The sequence below is a fragment of the Hyaena hyaena genome, unplaced genomic scaffold, assembly GCF_003009895.1.
Source record: "Hyaena hyaena isolate Hyena2069 unplaced genomic scaffold, ASM300989v1 scaffold_68, whole genome shotgun sequence".
Lineage (NCBI taxonomy): Eukaryota > Metazoa > Chordata > Mammalia > Carnivora > Hyaenidae > Hyaena > Hyaena hyaena.
The window spans coordinates 4,242,302-4,264,359 of NW_024080700.1; the positions used below are offsets into that span (position 1 = coordinate 4,242,302).

The 22,058-nt window shown below is 47.3% G+C and overlaps 1 protein-coding gene across 4 annotated transcripts in view; it reads right to left on the reverse strand.

The window, feature by feature from the left end:
• The window catches only part of FHL2 (four and a half LIM domains 2), a 68,465-nt gene that overhangs the window by 24,607 nt on the left and 21,800 nt on the right, over positions 1-22,058 (reverse strand). The window contains exons 1-2 of one of the 4 annotated variants that reach the window (XM_039232560.1): positions 11,108-11,124; positions 7,654-7,855 (exon numbers count right to left, since the gene is read on the reverse strand). The exons of 1 other annotated variant lie outside the window; for it this stretch is intronic. The gene's annotated coding sequence lies outside the window, so the exon portion shown is untranslated. Of the gene's footprint in view, positions 1-7,653; positions 7,856-11,107; positions 11,165-11,648; positions 11,668-22,058 lie in introns of those variants that run through there. 2 more of the 4 variants (XM_039232562.1, XM_039232561.1) reach the window with 2 other exon arrangements.

Below are 22,058 nucleotides of genomic sequence, written 5' to 3' on the forward strand. Positions count from 1 at the left end.
GTGTGCACAGGGAGAAGGGGATGAGGAAGGGTGGAGGAAGACAGGATGAGCTTCTTAGCTCACCTCATGTGCTGGCACCCTGCAAACATGTTAGAACTGCCTCCCCAAACAAGCTACTATGGGTGTACTTGGTGTGAGACATGCCTCTGGGGCATTAACACAGACTCGGTCTTCTTCAGGAGTATTTTCTCAAGTGGCAATATTTAATTTGCTCAAAGTGAAACGTTTTACAAATTGTTAAATAGGTAGACTGACTATAACTCTGAGCTACGTTTCGTGAACTCTAATTACACTGGGATCGACGTCCAGTGCTTTCAAACCATCTTAAGAGTGAAGTTCCAGAATAACAGCCTGTGGTGCACATAAAACATTGTGCCTTGTTCATGATCACAGCAAATTTGATGACGTTTATTAATTTTGTGCTCTTATGTATCCAAGGTCCTGACAACAGTATGCAAAGAAATAAACCTCCTACAAGTACCCATACTTGGTTATTTCTGTGTTTATAGAACAATTTTCTTCCAAGAGTATTAAACACACAGCTGGACACATGTGGTAGGATTCAGCCTTCTAAATTGCTCTTCCCAGAGTTAAAGAAAACATTGTCTGGATACTCTTGTGATAACACTACAATATGAGGCTCTTGTGCACTTGAATTATTCTTCTGAAACTCAATGTATAAATATCCTTTGTTCTCAGGCCATCTCGGGTTGCCGTTGCTATGTTGGCCGAAGATTCAATGCTTTCCTGTAATTCCTTAGTTCTTGAAAGTGGCAATTGTTTCTATCATCATAATTGGGAGCTGTCTTTCCAACTTTTATATTCTTCCAATAAAGGTCACCGTGTACCAGTGGAACCAGAGGCTGATTCCCTATTCTTCTCACAAAAATATAAGAGTAAGGATTTGAGAATGTGAATTAAGAACGGCAAACAGAGACAGAACTATAAACTAGAATTTTCAGAGCTGGAACTAAATCCCGAGAGAATCTACAACAGCAACCTCATTTTATGGATGGAGAAGCCAGAGCCCAGGAATATTAATGAAGAAAGAGGATTCACATGAGCTTTCCCAACAAAGCCATCTAAGTTAGAAGAAACAAACTCCCGATCTAAATCAAAAAGTGGTTCTGAGGCGGTTCAGACAAAGCACAGATCGCACTAGGGTTTAATGCAGACTGCACCAGCCGCCTTTCCAATGTTCTCAAGCCAGTAAAGGGGGTGAATTTCCTTCAAGGTAACAATCATGATGTTGCTCAGGTACCTGACATATGTATTTTCTACCTTCTCCAATTCCACGGGGCTGGGATAGAAATAATCTAAGGGAGTAAACTCTAAGAACTGGTAGCGCTCCCGGTCTGCTCCAAATATGACTGAGGCTCTCTGGGGGCAGATGTCATTGGCATTGACACCTACTCCCAGCAGGACTAGAGTAGAAGTGACCACCTGCTCAGAGGGTCTGAATGGGATTCTCATGGTGGTGGGTCTCTCTCCCACCTTGTTCCTTATCTGCTCTCAGATGTTGCTGCAATTTTAAGGATCAGGAGAGCACTTCTGTCAAACCAATGGGTTACGATGTACAATGAGCATCCATCACTGATGAAGAATAGAGCAGGATACCCTTGATCTGAGATGGTCCCAAAGAATTATAAGAAGCTCAGACCCCGAGAGTCAGAGCAAGTACCCCATAAGCTAATGAGAAGACAAAGAGCATCCCTGTTTTATTTTATTACTATCATTATTATTTTTTATTTTAGACAGAGAGAGAAAGAAAGAGAGAGACAGAGACAGAGAAAGCAAGTGGGGGAGACGGACAGAGGGAGAAAGAGAGACAATCTCAAGCAAGCTCCACACTCAGCATGGGGCCTGACATGGGGCTTGATCCCATGACCTTGGGATCATGACAAAATCACAAGTCAGACGCTCAACCAACTGAGCCACCCAGGCACTCTCAAAGAGCTTTCCTTCTATCACAGAGTATTTAATACCAATTTTCCCTTAATTAACTGCTACCAAATAGAATATTCTTTTTCCTTTTCTCTCCTCTCCTCTCCTCTCCTCTCCTCTCCTCTCCTCTCCTTCCCATCCTTTCTAGAGCTTATACAAGTGGGGGAGGGGCAGAGAATCCCAAGCAGACTTCATGCTGTCAAAAGCAGAGCCTGATGCAGAGCTCAAACTCATAAACAGTAAGGTCATGCATGACCTGAGCTGATATCAAGAGTCAGATCCTCAACTGACTGGACCACCCAGCCACTTGTACAATATTCTTTTTTAAAAAGTGAGTATTTAAAGTTACACTATCAATCTTAAGTTTCTTTTTAATGGGGAAAAAAAAACCTTTTCTACAGTCCCACTTTAGAAGGTTCCTATAACTTTGCATTTTAAAAATCTTTATGTATTATTTATTTCTGAGAGAGAGAGAGAAAGAGAGAGACAGCATGAACAGAGGAGGGTCAGAGAGAGAGGGAGATACAGAATCTGAAATAGGCTCCAGGCTCTGAGCTGTCAGCACAGAGCCTGACGCGGGGCTTGAACCCACGAACCGTGAGATCATGACTTGACCCGAAGTCAGACGCTTAATCAACTGAGCCACCCAGGCGCCCCAACTTTGCATTTTTAAATCTATGGAACACCTGATTATTTATTCATTCCAGAAGCATCAGTGTGCTGGAGCTGTGTCAGAGGTTATGGAAAGTGCTAGAGATACAAAGATGAATATGATGCAGACCTTCCCTGAAAGAACTTATAGTCTAGTGAGGAAAACAGATACACAGTTGACCCCTGAAAAACACAGGGGTTGGGGTACCAGCCCCTGAGGAGTCAAAAATCCAAGTGTAACATTTGACAACCCCAAAACCTAACTACTAATAAGTCTATTGTTTACTAGAAGCCTTGCCAATGACACGAACAGTTGCTTCACACATATTTTGTATATGTATTACATACCGTACTCCTGCAATGAAATAAGCTAGAGAAAAAAATGTGATTTAGAAAATCATAAAGCAAGGAAATACATTTACCGTAATATACTGTGTTTACTGGGGAAAAAAGTCTGTGTCTAAGTAGACCATGCAGTTCAAACCCCTGTTGTTTAATGGCTGACTGTGCATCAAACAGATGGTGAAGGTCCATGTGTAAGGGAGTGATGGAGACACACAGAGGATCCTCAGGGAGGGCAAGAGAGGCTTCCCCTTCCTGGAGATGTCTCTCTCCTTGTTCTGGAAAAGGATAAGCCGGGAGATGACTGCAGGCTAGGGGCAGAGGGCAGAGGGGTGATGAGGAGCAGGGAAGGAAGCTGTAAAGGTAGTCAAAGTTCAAAGAAAGGAGGGCCTCTTGTCTTGACCGAGAACTTGGCTTTGCTCTGTAGGCAGTGGGTAATAGGTAGCCCAGCTGAGAGTTCACTGCATGAAAGCCCGGCTTTGCCATGTGGGGGTGAGGAAGACAAAACTGAGGGGCAGTGACTCTTGAGAAAGGTTTCCAGGGTGTCGGAGTCTACTTCTGAGTCATTTCTTTAAATAAAAATAGGACATCTTGGTTCTGTAAGGATGTTTTTTCCCAACCTCCTGGTGTTTTTTCTCAACCTCCCTGTGTGTCCCCGTGACAGGTCAGACCAGGTTCCTGTCCATGACCTGGGACAGAAATGCTGAGAGAGGTAAGCAGCAGCGTGCAAGGAGGTACTTGACTGCTGACTTGCTATTTCACTGAACAGACCCCAAATTACAGTGTCCTGGAGTTCTGGTCCCTTCCCAGGGGGAAATCATTCTCGGATGTCATTCCCCCTTTGGCTCAGAATGAGCAGGATATTTCAAAGAGCTGGCTGGCAGGGGACAGGCATGGCTCCAGGCCCAGCTAACTGCACTGGGTGAGGCTAGCCCCAGGCACCACTGGCCAAGCAGGAGAGGAGGCACCTGGCTCTCAGGGTCCCCCCAGGGCCCACCTTCCTGGCAGGTATAAAGCCAAAGGCTCTGAGAGCACTAGAAAATGATGCACAGGCTCACCTTAGGAAAACATTACTATTATTTAAAAAGTCCACAGGCTTCGGGGGTGCTGGGTGGTTCCATCAGTTAAGCGTCTGACTCTATTTTGGCTCAGGTCATGATCTCACAGTTTGTGAGTTCGAGCTCCGAGTCGGGCTCTTCGATGACAGCGTGGAGCCCGCTTGGGATTTTTCTCTCTCCCTCTCTCTCTGCCCCTCCCCTGCTTGCGGGCTCTCCCTCTCTCAAAATAAATAAATGAACCTAAAAAAAAGTCCATAGGCTTATAAAAGTGGGTTATTTTTATCTTTGCAGATTTAAAAACCATGAAGCAAAGTTTGAGAGCGGGGGTGTCAGAGCTGGGAACACAGAAGAGAAGCACAGAAAAGGGGAGAAAGAAAAGAGAGCAGACAAGGTAGAAAAGACACAAGGACATTAAGAGCCAGGAAGCTCATGCATTTTTTTTTAACCAGAAAAATGTCTTGGGAATACAGGGAGGAGGCTGGAAAGCGGGCCAGTCCCTGAGTGCCAGGAGCCTGGGCTGTCCTTGCCAGAAGGACACCTGGAGGGCCATAGGAGCTTGCCTACAAAAGCCAGGTTTGGAAGAGGTCTCCCTTAGGCATGGTCTTCAAAGATCCGTGGATTCAGCTACCGACTCTGATCTGACCCCAGAGGTGCCATCTTCCTCCTCCCCCTGGAGACCTAAGTATTTCTGTATCCATCCTGTTTTACAAGACTTCTCTAACACAGTCAGTTCCTAAAGAGAGATCTGCAATGTTCCCAAATCCTTGCAACAGCACTGAGCAGTAGCGCCTGTGAGTCAGTCCCTGCTGAAACCACGTTCGTCTTTAAATGACCCAGCTGGGAAATCCCACTGCTTATCAACAATCAAACAGAGCTTTTTGGAGAGAATTCAGAAAATCAGTCCGTTGTATGTGGGCTCTGCCCGTTTAACGTTCTCTGTCTCTCCGCCCCTCTCCCCTACTTGTACTCTCTCTCTAAAATTAAAAAAAAAATGTTTTAATGCAATGCTTTTTGTGATACCATGTGGCACTGTCATCACCTGTGTCCGCCACCAAACCATAAGTGTTGTGAAGGTAGGCATACTGCTGTGGCCTCGCCAGCGGGTGACAAACACAGGGTCAGGCACTTCTAAACACGTGTGGAATGAATGAATAAATGGATGGAGAGTACAAACATGAGGCAAAAATGGACAGTGAAAACGAGGAATGTGTTATGTGAACGATCCCTGTTGCATACCAAACCCAAAAGGTAATGCGGTTTGGCATCGACGCCATTCAACTTCTTTTGGAACAGACCCTGAGCGTCATTCTTCCTCCTCTGCCTCCAGCCCCTTTCCCCCTTCCAGCTAAACTGCTGCTTCCACAGACCCTGAGCATCATTCTTCCTCCTCTACCTCCGACCCCTTTCCCCCTTCCAGCTAAACTGCTGCTTCCACGGAGGGTAGAGTTTCTCTTATTGTGTTTGAACATCCATGTGAACACACAGCTGCAAAGTCCGGGGAGGCCCAGTCAGGTCAAGAAGCAAAACCCAGCAGCATCTCTGCAAAGAAGGTGCTAGGCCTCCTGCCACGGGTTGCAGATGTCAGGGAAGGGAGCTGGGTGTTCTGTACAGACCCAGCACCCGTACACATCCAAGGTCCTCGTCCAAGGGTACGGGCTCTCATACCTGGAACTGCAGCCAGAGAACATTCTGCATTTGCTCTCGTATGGATAGAAGTACTGACCCACAGGGCACCTGGGTGTCTCAGTCAGGTAAGTGTCTGACTCTTGATTTCTGCTCAGGTCACAATCTCACAGTTCCTGGGGTCGAGCCCTGCATCAGGCTCTGCACTGTCAGCGCAGGGATTCTCTCTCTCCCCTCTCTCTCTCTGCTCCTCCCCCGCTCACACTCTCTCTCAGAATACATAAACTTTTAAAAAAATTTTAAAAGGAAGTACTGATACATGGACATGGCCTACTTCTAACTTTGTTTATGAGTCTAGGTGAACTGTTTCTTTTCAATCAAAATTTTGGTGAACAAGAGCGAGGTGTAAGTTCAAGGAGTTTGCTATTCAAAAAGAATATAATTATGTATTTGGAATCAATTTGAAATCGATGTTTAGATGGCGGGTAAGGGTAAGATTGACAAGGTCTACCACGATGTGATATATATATGGATTAATTTAATGAGCCTGTATCGAGTATATGGGCTGGGCTCAGGGATGTTTTATTATTTGGTTATAGGAACTAGTAATCTTCAAAAACTTAACAAAAATCTTGATTTGTCCCTGATGGTTTTAAGAAATGTTTTTTGTGAGAGACAATGCTTGACTAAGGTAAACCACTGTCTTCCAGGTTATCTTTGGAATACTGAATAAGGAAACAAAATGGGTAAATAATAAATGCCTAGTTTCTGACCTTAAATCCATGATACAAGAATCGCGATACTGGCTTGATGTCCTACGGACTTTTAAATGCAGTCAATAAGAATGTATTAAGTAACCACTATTCTCCCCATACTGGTTTAGGCCCTGGGAGGCTGAGATAGAACATATAATCTCTAAAAGAGTTCCAGAATAGATCTAGCTCCAAAGAATTTAAATTGCTTTCAGGATACTAGCTTGTAATTTAATCTCAAAACATGTCAGTTCAGTCAACTCAAGACAAGCATAATTATGCTGGCTAGAATGTTGGGCTGCCTCAGGCTCATAAATCACCCCAGGGTGGGGCTTCGGGGGAGGCCCCGCCCTATAGTTCTACCACCACCTTCCCGGGAACATGGTAACACATTTTTTACTCTTTGTTTCCACAGAAACAAAAAGAGATCTGCACACTCTCTGTCATCAGTCTTCCCCAGTCACCAAAAGGCAGCTCACAGTGTACTTTCTGTCTGCCTGGGCTTCCATCTGTGATGAGCCCCCACCAGCCTCTTCTATGGTGAACCCACCACCCGTAATAGGCTGGCCTCTCCCTTCTCCCCATCCTGTTCCTTCATGGTGTTTCTTTAGCACACGGCATGGGGATTCTGTCAGGACAGGCTTGCACAGCTCCTACTATTTTGTCCACTGGCTGGCCAAGGTCAATCTCACGATTCCAAAAGCCGTATCATCAAACACAGACGGACTCATTTTCTTTTTGACTAGAAACCTAAATATATACAGATTTCAAGGATGCCCTGTGATATTCATTTCATTTTCCCACAAAAGCAGGGCAGCCACTTCTCTTACTGTCACAGACATCACTTGCCTCACTGAGTACCCTGAGCCTTATGCCACAGACTAACTCAGGGCAGCAAGCTGGTAAACTTAGGGATTATGAAGGCCAAGGATGAGTGTGATGACACGTGATGGCCAAGTTCAGACTGGGTGTGAGAACCACCCATGAGAAATGAACTAATGGTGGAGACACCAGATGCTGCCCAGAAGTCTCATTAGAGCTCTAGGACAGGGATAATATTTTATAGCAAAAGGAAAATCAACACCATCAGTAGCAAAGTAGTCCTGGAATCTTAAAAAAAAACACACAAGACTGATTGCTGGTGGGAGAATTTTTCAGCAAAATTACTGAAGAACAGGTTTTCCAGAGAAACAGAAATAATAGGATATATATACACATACACATATACACATATACACGTTATTTATATATATACAGAGATTTGTTACAAAGAGTCGACTCACACTATTATGGAAGTCCCAAGATCTGTGGAAGGCTGGAGAACCAGGATGTAAGTTACAGTTCCAAAGTCAGCAGGCTCGAGACCCAGGAAGAGCAGAGTTTCAGCTCAACACCAAAGGCTGGAAGGGACCAATGTCCCAGCTCTGTGGGCAGACAGGCAAAGTGCCCTCCTAGAGAGCCTCCTTTTCAGTCTGACTCTGAAGGCTGTAAAAGATTGACATCCCAGCCCAACAGTCAGGTAAGAGGAATTCCCACTTGCTCGACTGCATGGTCAGGGCTTCAACTGATTGGACGAGGCCCACCCATGCTGGGAGGGGCAATCAGCTTCACTCACTCTACAGACTCAAATGTTAATCTCATCCAGAAACACCTTCATAGATACACCCAGGAATAGTGGGCCCAGTCAGGCTGCCATAAAATTATCCATCATAGGAGCCAAAGTTGAAATCCACAGTTCAGGATAACAGAGGTGCCTGGTGACTCACCCAAAGTCACAATGCCAACTCGATCTCCTGGAAGACCAGGCTCTCAGACACTAGAGAAGAGCCCAGGGAATTGTGCTCAAGGTGGTCATCTTCAGGCAGTGGCCTCTCAGTATAATCTCACATGATAAATGGGCTTTGATAAAAATCTCATAATAAAACTACGCAGGAAGTATCCAATATCTCCTTCTGTTCACTCAAGTTCAAGGAACTTTGTATCTTGTGGCCTCTGAGGTGGAGAGAAGCTTACCTACTCCAGCCTCCTTGTCGACAAATGAAACAGCCCCAGCCCCAGAGGCTGGGTAACCCACCCTTGATGCAAGACAGGAATAGAGCCAAGGCCTCCTAATGCCCTGCCGAACTGTTTTTCAATATCCTACAGGGCTTTTTGGGGTGCAAATCTGATTTCTTGGAGTACTGGAAGTAGTTAACTAGCAATCATGGGTCAAAGTATGCAGCATAAGGCCTCACTGAAATATTCAGGTATGCCCCAGTACCTTAGTGATTAGAACTCAGCCTCTCTAGTTAAGCTGCCTGGGGTCAGATCAAAGGACCACCATTTACTGACTGAGAAACCCTGAGCAGAAGTTATTTTGATCTCTGTATGCTTAACTTTATCTGCAAAGACAAAGACGATGTAAATATGTATACTGCTTATGACGCGCAGCCTTGATAAGAACCCTTCGAGCAAGCCACCATTGCCCTCTGTTTCCCAGTTGGGGAAGCTGGGAGACCAAGAGATTGCTAAGTTTGCACTGCTAGACTCTGAGGAATGTGATGTCAGGTGTCTTGTTCCAGATGCGCATGTCCACCAGCCTATCACATCTGCCTTATAGTATATTGGTGAGAATTAAATGAGACTGAATGTCTCTGACTGAATGTCAGAGGCTAGAACAGTGCCTGGTCTATAATAAACCAATTTAGCCTCCCCCCCCCCCTCCTTTTCTTTAAATAGGTTTCACACCCAGCGCAGAGCTCAATGCAGGACTTGCACTCTCAACTCCAAAAATCAAGACCTGAGCTGAGATCAAGAGGCAACACTTGACTGACTGAGCCACCCAGGCACCTCGATTTAGCCCTTATTTAAGGTGCTCTTGTGTAGAAGCATGTAAAAACATGGCACCTAATAAACACTGTAGAAACCCAAGTCTATATACAACTGGCCCTTGAAAAACACAGACTTGAACTATGTGGGTCTACTTATATGCATCTTTTTTTCCCATAAATACAGCATTGTGAATGTATTTGCTCATGATTTTCTGAATAACATTTTCTTTTCTCTAGCTTACCCTATTGTAACGATACAGTGGACAATACATACAATATATAAAATATGTTAACCGTTTATATTATCTATAAGGCTTCCAGTCAACAGTAGACTCTCTGTAATTACATTCCTGGGGAATCAAAAGTTATACATGGATTTTCAACTGCAGGGTGTCAGCACCTCTAACTGGCCCCCCTCCCCAATCATTTGGTCAAACGTATTAACTGATAACCGTTAAAAATTCAGAGTGAGCAAATTCAGAGGAAAACACTGTGGAAAAAATTTACATAAATGTACAATGAAATGTTCTTCACGGAGTTTGGTTTTATGGAAGTTTAACTCTCAGACCAGAAATCCCTATACTTCTAAGACTTGCCTCAGATGTTCTTTGGTGTAAATCACCTTCCAGTTATCAGAGCTTCCTCCGTCTAACATATTATTACAAAACACAGGTTAGCAGCGCTAGTGCAAGAAGTCGGTGGCCTCCTGTTTTGACCACAGTTCTCCTGATTATAAGCCCAAACTGTGATTTATTTCCTCCCAAAGTGAGTGCAAGGGAATGCACCCCATAAGGGCACATCATGGAAGGCAGCTGAATACATTTCATTTAACCTGGGCTACTCTAGTTCCAGTGGAAACCCAAACTGGGATTTGAATGATAGGACTCATTCTCGATTAAATAAGAAATAACATTTAACACTTTCTTCGTGAAATTTCAGGTATGCTAAAACATCATGCAAGTGAAACTTAAGATCAGAATATGTCTCGTTTAAAATAAGCCCGTATTTTAAAGTCTGATAGTTGAGATAGTTGAGTCTTTAAAGTTCTGCCCAAGTCAATGCCTGAGGTCACAGGGCAGGCTGCACATCTTTGGACCTAAGGGAAATGCCTGGGACACCCTCACTGGTGGATGGCAACCAGCCCGCTCACCCGACAACTCACTCACACTCTCGAGTCCTGGCCTCCGGGAAGGGTGGGGGTGGTCACCTCCCCGCGCTCGGACCCGCGGCCACCCGCCACCCCTTGCCCAGGGCCCGCCCGGGGGTGGGGGTGGGGGGGACAGTACGCCTGCTCCCACCCAGCACTGACCCGCACCAGGACTCGGATCTCTGTCTCCCCTCCCTGGATCCGGCGGTGGGTCGCCTCAGGCCGGCGTTTCTCGGGATCTACCCCGCGGCTCCCCTTCCCTCTCCCGGGGCGCCCCCACAGTTCAGCTTCCCTTTGCCCCAGTCGTCCCCAAGCCTCGGCCCCCTTCTGCCTGAGTGTCCCCAGGACTCAGCTCCCTTCTCCTAGGTCTCCCTCCAGTCTCGGCTCCCCTCTCCCAGGTGTCCGCACGCTTCTGCTCCCCTGTTCCCAGGGCACCCCGCAGCTATGCTCCCCTCTCCCGGGGTCCCCCGGCCTGGGTACCCCCGCAGACGCTCCCCTCTCCGTGGATCTCCCCAAGGTTCAGCTTCCCTCTTCAGGGTCCGCCTCCGCGTCCCGGCTCACTCGTCTCCAGGTCGCACCCCCGCCGCAGGGCAGGGCTCCCCTCCCCAGGTGTCCCGCACGCTTCTGCTCCCCTCCGCCCGGCTCGCCCCCGCGCCTCGGTCCCCTCTCCCGGGTCTCCCCCGCGCCTCGACTCCGGTCCCCCGGGCCCTCCCGAGGCCTGGCCGCCTGGCCCCCCAGCTGTGGGCTCCCTGCGGTGGGGCGCGGGCGGAGGGCACTCACTGCGCGGCGCGGGCGGGCTCCGGGGACCCGGCGGGCGTGCGAGCCGGCGAGCGTCCGGGACGGCGGCGGCGCGGGCCTGCGGCGGGGCGGCCGGCCGGGTGGAGCGCCCCCCCCCCCCCCGAGAGAACCCCCGCCGTGTCATTTGACCATATAAGGAGACGCACGCCTCCGAGGCGCCAGCGGCGCGGCCTCGGCGCTGGGGCAGCGGCGCGGGGGTGCGGGGCGTGGGCGCCCGGCGGCCTCCCGGCGGCCGGGACGCTCGCGGACCCCGACTCTTTGTTTGCTTTGGGCTGCGACCCCCCCTCCCCCACTCCCGGGTCTCTGGCGCGCGCGGGGGCTGCGGGAGCTTCGTGCCCGGCGTGGGCTCACAGGGCCGCGTTTGGGGCCCGGCAGGGGCGCAGCGGCAGGGGTTTCCCCACGCCCGCACTCTCCGCGCGCGGCCCGGGAACGCCCGGCCCGCGGAAGCCTGAGGGGGTGGGGGTGCTGGGCTGGGGACCGCGGCGCCCCGGGAGGGCAGCGCCCCGGGCCTTTTCCGCCTTACCCCGCAGACCCCTCTCAGTCAGGAAACGAGCCGAGCAGATGGCCAGCAGGAGTGGGTAGTGATGCCAGGTTCTTTGTTCCTCGAGGCCGGGCCCGGGGAAGCGCCCACCTCCAGCACCCCTGGGGCCCGAGGGCTGTTTAGACGTTCTGTCGTTCCCCTCTGGGTGAGAAAACAAAGGTCAGGTGGCGAAAGTGCCTCCCAGCCTGAGGAGGGACAGATGGCACCGCTCAGCCCGCAGGCGAGGGGGCGCAGGCTGCGTCCCCCTCCTGGGTAAAGGGGGGCGTCAAGACAGAAATGCTTGCTCTCGGGGGGAGGGGGGAGGGGGTGTTGGCCAGCCTCCGCCCGCAGACCTGCGGGAAGAAGAGCCGAGGGGGCCGCCTCAAAGGCAGAGCGAGCGGAAGGACGGTGAGCAGGCATGCTAGGGTTAACCATCAGTGCGCCGCAGAGGGGGAAGAACGACTTGATCGCTCTCTCCTGGTTGATGCCCGGTGTCTGCTGGTATTTTAGACTCCCCGTGGGTCTCCATCGCGGCATCACAGACCTTGAGAGTCCTATTCGCCAGCACTTACCGAGCCCTGGCCCCACCTGCGATCTCGTTTGATTCTCACGCTCTTAAGATAAAGATTAATATCCTGGTTTTATGGTGAGGAAATTTCAGCTCAGAGACATTGGCTCAAGGCCTCCTGAGAATAATTATGCCAGCTGAGATTTGACCTGGGGTCTGTCCAACGGCAAAGCCACGCAAGTAGCTTGCAGGAGGGGAAGGTCACCCCAGTGCCCTCTAGAGGGCTGACTGAGACTTGCCACAGCCGTGGGCCCACCCAGCCTTCCTTCCCCCATTCCTCTGGGAAGCTTACAGTTTCTCACCAAGAATGGAGGCTTGGGCTCCAGACCTGCATTCCCACTGATAGATCAGGCCAGCATCCTGAGCAAACTGTGTATAGACAGTTATCTAGATTTGTTGTCTGTTTAGTTGCAAATTACAAAATGATCTCCCAGAAAGAGAGAGAGAGAGAGAGAGAGAGATGGGGGTGGTGGAGGGGGAATCTAAATATTTAACTAGCTGCAATGAATAGCATGGACTTGAATAGATTCTGAAACACAGAACAAACTATTTCAAAAATCCATTTTCGTGAGACCATTTGGGGAAGTGTGATGCTAACAAGATAGTTGATGATATTGATAAATTATTATTAATTTATTTTAGGTGTGATACTGAAGCAATGCACATATTTTAAAAGCCCCTGGTTTTCAGAAATAGTTCCAAAATATTTACCAAAGAAATAATATGTCTGAAATTGTTTAAAAATAAATTTAAGTCGGAGGAATGAATAGGGCCAATACATGAAATAGTATCAGCTATGGATTAATGGTAATTTGAAGTTGAGTGAAGGGTTCATTTTAGTAGTCTCTTTCCTTTGGTAATACTTGAAAAATTCTGTAATGGAACATTTTTAAAATTACAAATGTGCATACCATTTGGCTTTGACCCAGGATTTCCCCTTACAGGAAATTATCTTACAAATAGATTTGCTCATGTGTAAATTGATACATATAAGAGTAGTCTTTGTGAAATTCTTCGTAATAGCAAAATACTGGGCCATGTTTCGTGTTCATCAACAGGGACTGGTTAAATATTGTATAATATGGTAAATAGTTTAGAATTATTTCTATTAATAGCTGTTAAAAAGAACAAAGTAGCGGGGCGCCTGGGTGGCTTAGTCGGTTAAGCGTCCGACTTTCGCTTAGGTCATGATCTCGCGGTTCGTGGGTTCGAGCCCCGCGTTGGGCTCTGTGCTGACTGCCAGCACAGAGCCTGGAGCCTCTTTCGGTCTGTGACTCTCTCTCTCTGACCCTCCCCTGCTCACGCTGTCTCTCTCTCTCCTAGAAATAAATAAAACATAAAAAAAAAAAATTAAAAAAAAAAGAACAAAGTAGCTATATTTATTGATTTGGCATGATCTCCAAGTTATGTGCATGGAAAGAAAAGTAGATAGTAACCAGCCTTTGGGTTGAGAAAAGAAGGAAAGAATACAATGTATACTAGTAACAGTGGTTGTCTCTGGGGAGATCTGGGGAACTTGGGGTCAGAAATGGAAGGGAGTTTGAGTTTTACTCTATACCCTATTTGTTTCTTTTAAAATTTGAGCTATATAAATATATTATTCATTCAAAAAATAACAATATTTTACAAGAGAAAGAAACACATGCTCCTTTTTAAGACAAATAGGAAGCAAATCTGTTCAACAGAATTTATAGAAAATCAAGGAGGTTTGCTGGAAATAGAGGCAAGAGGAATACAATTCTAAGCTGAATGATATGAATTTTTCTGAACAATTTTTTTATTTTTTAAATTTTTAAAAAAAATTTTTAAATGTTTTTTATTTATTTCTGAAAGAGAGAGAAAGACAGTATGAGCAGGGGAGGGTCAGAGAGAGAGGGAGACACAGAATTCAAAGACAGCCTCCAGGCTCTGAGCTGGCTGTCAGCACAGAGCCCAAAATGGGGCTCGAACCCACGAATCGTGAGATCATGACCTGAGCCAAAGTCAGATGCTTAACCGACTGAGCCACCCAGGTGCCCTGAACAATTTTAATCAAAGGACAAACTATTTTAAAAATAATTTGCTCACATTTGTAAAATGGGTGAATAATGTACTTTACAAAACTGTTGGAAAGAAGCTTTGAGATGACTCATAAACCACTAAGCAGTATTAGTACAGCCCTTGGCCATAGTAGGCACTCAGTAAATATGAGCTTTTATTCCATTGTAACGTTTTTTTTAAGTTCATTTACTTTGAGAGAGAGAGCGTGCACAAGTGGGTGAGGGGCAGAGAATGAGAGGGAGAGAGAATCCCAAGCAGGCTGCCTATTGTCAGCACTGAGCCCCACTTGGGGCTCAAACTCGTGAGAGATCATGAGATCATGACCTGAGCCGAAATCAAGAGTCAGCTACGCCGCTGAATGAGCCACCCAGGGGCCCATATTCCATGGTATTTTATTTGATGGTAAAGTGGAGATGAATTCAGAATAAGAGGGAAATATGAAGGTGGTGAAAAGGTATACTCTTCTGGTTGTAAAATAAGTCCTGAGGATATAATGTACAACATGGTGACTATAGTTAATAATACTGTATTGTGTATCTGAAAGTTGCTAAGAGAGTAGATCATAGAAGCTCTCCTCACAAGAATAAAATATAACTGTGATGGATGTTAACTAGACTTATTGTGGTGATCATTTAGCAATATCTGTGAATACCACATCATCATGCTGTCCACCTGAAATTAACATAATATTATATGTTCATTATATCTTGATTAAAAAAGCAAAGGAACCAGACTTAATTCTCATTCAGAAGGAAGGATTAAAGTTGAGGTTGTATCCTAAAGATAAAAGATTTGTCATTTTGAGAGAAAGATTCTCTGCTGTGGATATAAGGTTAATTCATGGAAGAAAGAAATTAAGAAATTATATTTCCTGGGAAAGGCACAGTGGCAACTCTCATAGGTAATTCAAGTGTTTCTTGTTTTAATTTCAATTCCCCTGTAATTCTCTCAGCCAGCACTGCCTTAACTTCTTCCTCTGTTGTGGAGGGCGGTTTCAGGGGTGGGGTAGCTAGGAAGCAGGGAAAGAAAGGGAAGGCTGTAGGGGGTAGGCCAGTGGTTCTCAAACTATGGCCAGGGACCAGCAGCATCAAGATCAACCCAAAGTGGTTAGAAGTAAACATGCTCTGTGTTTTAACAAGCCCTCCAGGTAATTCTGATGACGAATAGTGCCTTGAGGTAAAATACTCCCTAGGAATTCCAACTCTGGACACAGTAATTTACCAGAAACCCAGATGTTAGTTTCTAGGGGTGGGGAAGTAGAAACAGATACACTAAACATAGACTGGGCTGTGGAACCCTCAAATCCAATTGCAAGTATTACTCTGCCAGGTACATATGGGAGGGAAGTACAGGCAGAAATTTCACAAGGCAAACCTTTACCGCCTGGTCTCAGTGGTACAAATCTGAAGCCTATTTCTCTCCTCTGGAAGGCCCCAAGAGGAAGGCACTGCTTCTGGGAGGGTAGTCAGACCTGATGGTGGGGGAGCAGGTGGGCAAGAGGGCAGGCAGGGAGGGGCGGGGTCTCCTCCTGACCTTGGCCACCTCCAGTGTACTAGGAGACCTCACCATCTCTGGGAAGAAAGGGAAAATGAAAAACATGGGTGGAAGGTCAGACCTCCTATGTTCTTCCCCTCACTGACCATTTCAATGAGGATTTTTATAGCCCTTCTCACAGGCAGTACTCTGCCCACTCAAAGCCTGGGCAGGAAACTCTTGGATGATTTGCCCTTGATTCAGAGGTAATCATTCTTAATTGCCTCTTATGGTTGGAGGGTGAGTGTCTAAGATCACAATAGCTGGCGGTAAGCCTTGAGTTCTTGCTCTGCTCCCAGGAGGGGAAAGGGGTCGGAGGCAGGTCTGTGCGCGCCTGCTTCCCCATGACACAGCACCACCCCAGTATGCTGGTTCAGACACCTGGGCTTGCTTTTTCTAAAAGCACCATGTGCCTGGATAGAATAGGAACACCTCAATCACAGTTGACCATGTGGGCAGGATGCTCACCTGCCTGTGCCCGTGAGCTTGGTCCCAATGACCCCTCCAGCAAACTGAGGAATTTGGTTTGGGTGCAGCTTTGTTCTTGTAGTTTGTTCTCAATGTTGCCTCTTTGCCTGTAAGACTTTCAGGGTAAGTAAGGGTAAGACTTTCAGGAAAAGCCCAGCCCTTCATAAAAAGCGAACTCTTCTGCTTCCCTTCCCCCCTCTGCTGTGCTCTGGTTAGAGGGAAAAAGGCTTGGCTCTTTCTTAAGATGCAGAGTTTCCATATCCCATTGCTTTGTTCTCTCTTTTTCACAAACTGATTTACTGGAGGCAAATAGTCACGGTGTTCAAAACCTCAAAACATGTCTGACTTCAAGCCAAACCCACAAACAATTCCATGATTTTCTGAGTTTGCCATTATTGGTTAAAGCCTATTTGGAGCATTTCATGCAAGTTTCCACTGTGGCTTTGATAACTCATTTAAGAAAAGTTCTGTTTGGCTGCCTAATGGCCAGTAAAATGAAACCCTCCACACTGCAGTTCATTTCTGTCAGGCTCAAAGGGCAGTTGTGGATCAGGAAAGTGTACTATCTGGACTGTTTCCAGATAGAAACTCTTTCTAATGTGAGCCCTTTGAAAACCTTTGCTTCTTGTCTGAGATCTTTATGTCTCTGATTTCAGCTTTTTTCTTCAATAACCCAGTCACTTCTCTGTTTGCCAACAGTTTTACTCTTTTTTCCACTCTGCTCTTCCAAAACCCATTTAAAAGAAGTGTGCACAAACCTAGCAAAATCCTATTTTGAACGAACCATGTTTGCTTCCCTAGAATACCGGAAGCATTTGTACGGGTGGCCTCTGACAGTTCTTCCTGGTGTCCCTGAAATGGGAACATCTTACGCTCCTTTCTTGTTCAGAATGTTGACTTTGACCCACAACGAAGTCACAGTTCATTGTGAATTAACTTGGAATCGGCACTGTAACTTTTAATCCCCGGTGCTCTCTCCTGGCCACGAAAGTCCTCTCTGTACTATTTCCACTTTGATCAGGGTCATTAACAGAAAATCCGGTGGTCCAGCGAGGAGGAGCCTGGGCTGCCAGGAGGGGAGGAGGTCCAGGCGGGAGCTGGGGATGTGTGCCCCATGTGACCTTTGTGTGGCCTCTACTTAACCTCTAAAACAAAGGATGACCTCTCTTCTCCCTTTAAAGGGTTATTCAAAATTATCTAGTCCTTCTATAAGTTATTTTTATGGCTAATCAACCACTGAACATTTTCTAAAATGTTTCCTGTCATAGAAAGGACTCCACGGTATGGTGTGTGACATTTGTGTATGATGAAGACGTGTATTTTATGTTGCTTTATGTTCTTCTAAAAAAAAAAAAAACAAGGACTATCTTCCGCCTGTTTCAGAACGTGCTTTAACGTTGGGCCTGAGAGGCACAACAGAGCTTTCTGGAAGGGCCAGGCTTCCTTCTCATCATTGTAATGCTATTTGACTGCTGAAATACCAGAAGATTTCCTAAAATGTCTGACCTTCAGAGTATCCTGACAGTACTATTTGTCCCCCTCCTCCAAAGAAGCTTTTCAAATTCTGGGCCATCCTAACCGCACAAATATTTTTGGAAACTTCTGCACAGTTAGAGATGGTGAGGAATTACTCTGTGACAGTTCCAGATTAGTCATTGCCTCCTGCGGGGATGGAGGGGCTCCCGTGGCAAATCACTGTCAGATCCCTGAATCCTTCACTAGCTGTCCTTAAACTCCTAGTAAACGCCTCTTCCTCTCCCTGCCTTCCTCTCTCTCCCTCTCTCCTTCCTTCCCTCATTCTCTTTCTCCCTCCCTTCCTTCACCCCTTCTTCCCTTCCTCCTTCCCTCTCTCTCTCTCCCTTTTTTCTTTTTCTTTTCCTTCCTTGCTTCCTTCCCCCCTCCCTCCCTCCCTCCCTCCCTCTGTCTATCTCTCCCTCCCTCTTTCTTTTTTTTCCTTCCTTCCTCCCTCCCTCCCTCCCTCTTTTCCTTCCATCCTTTCCTCCTGCCCAACCCCCTCCCCCATGGCCTTTCTTTACTTTCCTTTCAACAATTTGAAATTACACTTCCCTCTGGCAGATGACCTTATCATAACCACCTGCCTCAGTAACCTAGTTATCGTGTTATGGACTCAGTCTGTCTCCCACCCTGTGTGTGTGGCGCGTCTATTTCCCAGGATGGCCTCGGGTCCTTTGAGTTTCCAGGTCATGCTGAAAGCAGATGAAAGAGCTGCTTGAGAGGTTTTCTATTTCAAAGAGTGTGTTTGGAAAGTCAAGTCAGGAGGTGAGGGACTTCCCTCCTAAGTCAGAAGGTCCTTGAGACCCCCGTCTCACCCAGGCTCTTGGCTGCCACATGCTCTACATGCCACCAGTGAGAAAAGATGTCTTTCTTTCCTCTGTTGTGCCTGGCAAACTCCTGTGCCTCCTCTGAAGCACAGGCAAAGCATCTTCCCTGGGAAGGCTGCCTGGAGTACCCGTCAGTAGCCTTGCTTTTGACCATTCCATGCTGCCCCATCTTTCCCTTGTTTATAACGTCAGAGGAAAGAGTGTGAGCCCCTTACAGGCCAGAATGGAGACATTCATTTCTGTATTCTCTGCAACTTGGTCATTATCCACTGAATTCAATTCAGGTTTCCTGAAAATGCCTAAACCAATGAGGGGCTGCCACACAAGGGCGCATATGGGCCTCCTGGAACCAACCAATCCGTCCCATGGCCCATGTGGGCAGTTCAGTTATCTGAGTTCTGCACTGAGATCGGACTTGCAAACACTTTCATTCAAGAGAAATGCAGGGCCTGTCCTCCCCGGCAACAGTAGATGCGATCCTGGAGCAGCTCTTCCCGCAGTAGCTGGAGTACTCCCAGGGTCCTCTTCCAAAGGGACCTTAAGCAGCTGAAATCGGGCTGCAAGGGGTCCATGGGGCTGTTGACCCATAGCACTCTGCCTCTGAGTGTCTAGCTCTTTCTGGGGAGGGAGCTGCATCTCCTGGCCTTCCCCCCCATCCCACCGGGGCTGGGGCCTGACTCAACCTTGAAGAAAGCAGCTCAACCATGAACAGCCTCAGAGTCGCCATGCAAACCAAGCCACGGTTTAAGTTGCTAATTCACAACTGTGGTTGCTAATTCACATGAGCAACTGAATTAGGAAATTCATTGCCTTAAAATGATGGTTGGGGCATGCTTGATTTGTTGTTAAATCTGTCTATACAAATGGAAACATACAAGACAAAGGTTCGGTCTCCCACAGAAATTGGTAAAGGTTCCATTCTCTGCTGCTGCATGCACGTGTCTGGCGGGCCATTTGTCAAAGCAGGTATAATTGTGGTAGCCTATTTAGTGATAACAGCTCTGCTGTGGCTTTGAAGGGGGTGTCCCCACTCCCGAAGCGTGCTTTAGATAGGCAGGCTGCAGAGATGAGCCCACATAGGGGCTCTTTTTCCAACCATACGTGCTTTACAGTGAAATCACTCATCAAGAAAAACTGGTATATTTCCCTCATTCACTCATACTGTTGATGTATAAACATTACCAAAGGTAGACCAAATTAATAAGCTTGTACTTTCCTTCACTGTGGCCATCCATGCTCCCAAGTCATGGGACCCACATTTTGACTTCCACATGGTCAGACAATGAGATTGGAACCAACACCCTGCACTTGCAGAACCTTCTGGAAAGCACCCTTTCACATAGCTGGTTGGGCTTGCCGTGAGAGCTCGTTTACTTTGGATGGGTCTCTCTTGATCACTTGCAAAGGGCATGCACGAGCAGAGGGAGGACAGCGGCTCCTTGCTTGAGAAGAACGAATCGCGGCTAATAGACAATGTAAACTTGACATCCCTGATTCTGGAATGCAGAGTTTAGAGGAGCAATCATTCATCATCACTGTTTCAACACATGTTTTCTTTTCTTTCTTTCTTCTTTTTTTTTGGATTGCTGATATGGTGGCATTTTTTTGTGTGTAGGAGAGTGAGGTGGGTGTGGATTTAGATGCAGAGTCTTGGAAGATACATTTCTTCTCCTTTCTGCCTCAGCCTCCAGGAGGAGGGGTAGTTTCAGGGAGCTCTGCATCCCACATAATATGGCAGGGGTGGTGGGCAGGTAGCAGAGCACTGGTTCAGGGGAGCCTGCAGCAGCCACTGGGAGTGTGGGGAGGCTCCCTGCGGGCCAAGGAGGCAGCCAGAGGTGGTGGCTGGAAAGGCTGAGAGGGGGCTGTGGCTTAAAGGACCAGAATGTCTCTGCAACAAAGCTTTGGGACACAGAGAAGGGGCCTCCAAGGGCTTCTGGATAGACTGTCCAAATGAGAATAAAAAGATACTGTCTGTAAGAAAACAGAGAAGTGAGGGAGGGAAAAAGGAAGAGATGGTAAAAGCAAATAAAAGCAGGCTTCCATCTGGGAAATATACAAGGAGCCTGCACGTGGCTAGTTAATTCACGTGGACAGACAAGGTTCAGGCTACTATTAACCTGCTGATCCCTGGAGTTTGGGAATGGTTTCAGAGGAAGAAGTGGGAGTTACCCCCAAACTCTCTCTGCGACACAGCTTCGCACTTAGTTTTAGTATTCCAAGGGAGGCCATGATATTATAAGCCCAGCAAAGGAGCAAATCAGGGAGCGGCAGAAGGGACTTACCAGCTTCTTAGGTCAACCCCCGAGGTCATGGTAAATTGTACATTTTGTTCAAGAGTTGTTAAAGTAGCTGTGTATAGGACTAACAGAAGTTATCATCTGATCTGCTACTATAGAAAGTCCTATTTATGATACAGTAGTAAATAACGATGTTATTGTTGCAATGCCTATTGACGCTCTCGGTCCCAGAGAGAAGAGGCAGAGGGGTAATATTAGATGCAGCCTGGAGCTGCCTCTGGTCCATTGTGGACTCCCCGGGTGCCCTGGCATTGCCTGGTGAGTTGGGCTGGAGAAGCACGTGGCTGCACTTGTCTACAGGAGCAGGTAACAAACCTGTAGCTCCGTAGCAGTGCCTCCATCAGGGGGACAAGCCGACTCCTGCCTCGTTCCTACCACAAGGGCTTGAGGCCAAGTTAACTGGAATGAAGGGACATTCCAGAGGCTGAAGCATACCAGGATCCCTGGCCTGGTCACCAGGCTGGGTTGGGGACACTGCAATTACCGTGCGTCCCCCGGCAGAGCTGGGAGCAGTACGTGTGATTTGGAAGGCAGAGCCCCCAGAGGAGTGCTCACACCAGGGTCAGGACACCAGGAAGTGGGAGGGCAGTGGTAGAGACTTGTCTCCCAAACAGAAGCAGCTTGTTGGCTGGACAGAGACATGAGTTTTAAACCCAGGTAACTCCTCCACTTTCTAGAAGCCTGGTGTCTGTCTCCTTTCATGGTCCTGACAATAATGGGGCCTGTGCCATATTGAGGGAAATAACCCCCAATAGACCTGGGGCCACACAGCTGAAGTGAGCACCCCTGGTAGGGCTAGTCCTTCAACAGATAATGCTCCAAATGCTGGTAAGCTACTTGCCAGCAGATTTATTAGGGCAATGCCTGTTCAAGTCTCGCCTAACTGCTCATCTCTGGGAAACATGTCACATATTACACAGCTAGATGCCGTTGGTGTTGAAAACCACACGTTGGATTGTCTTACTCAGACCAGAAGGATTTCTTGGCACGGTGTAGCAGAGGGAAGTTTATGGTATGCATGTCTTCTTGTATCAGCTTGTGTTTCTGTTACATGGAAGCCAAGGGATCCACACAGGGAGAAAGAAATACTGAAGCACTCAAGAGAGGAGCAGTGAGGTGAGTAATTCTTTGTGATAGAAGCTCACAGTGCTGTGAAACCGAAGGC